Genomic DNA, 722 nt, shown 5'->3' on the forward strand with positions numbered 1-722 from the left:
CGGCTGGTGGCGGCAGTAACACTTGCAGGGACAAGAGTTAAGCACCTGGAAGGGTGGCCAGTGGCGTGCCGCGCTGGTGTTGGCTGACCCTGCACTGCCACCACCCCCTCCTCCACGGCTGTGGGTCACGGAGGCTGCAGTTCTCTGGCGAGGACCATCTCCAGTCATGAGGAACAATCTCCAGGCATGCCATCCCCACAAGGTGCATCCTGTGCTGCATGGGTTCCTTGCCATGTCAGTCTTCAGGGGCGCTGGAGCAGGCAGTGAAGGCTCAGGCTGGCTTTGGAGGTGAGGCTGTGGCCAGAGCTATTGCAGGGGCCAGGGACTGGGATGGCAGTAGAGACCAATTGCAGCCAAGGTGTGGGGCTGGGCAGAAACTGGAGTGACCTGGTGAAGACCCCCAGAACCCTGCGCCTGGGGTGGTCGGGCGCCGCAGGCACCGGGGACTCTGTGGGCTGGGGCACAGGCAGCTTCGGCCTAGGTGGTTGTATGGGTGGCCACGATGGAGGTGACCTGGGTGGCAGCTGCCATGACAGTGGCGGTGGTGGCAATTCCTCCTGCGCGCCAGGTGGCCCAGGGCGCACAGGCTCGCCATTGGTGGGCGCCGGGAAGATGAACATGGGCGGCGCCAGCAGGGAGGCAGCTGGCCTCCGAGTGCCGGGGGCTGGGTGCTTCTGTCCCGGAGGGGGCGGCGGGGACCCCCACGGACCCGAGAGCGCGGC

The sequence above is a fragment of the Condylura cristata genome, unplaced genomic scaffold (genome assembly GCF_000260355.1).
Source record: "Condylura cristata isolate star-nosed mole 26May11 unplaced genomic scaffold, ConCri1.0 scaffold00028, whole genome shotgun sequence".
NCBI classification, from domain to species: Eukaryota; Metazoa; Chordata; class Mammalia; order Eulipotyphla; family Talpidae; genus Condylura; species Condylura cristata.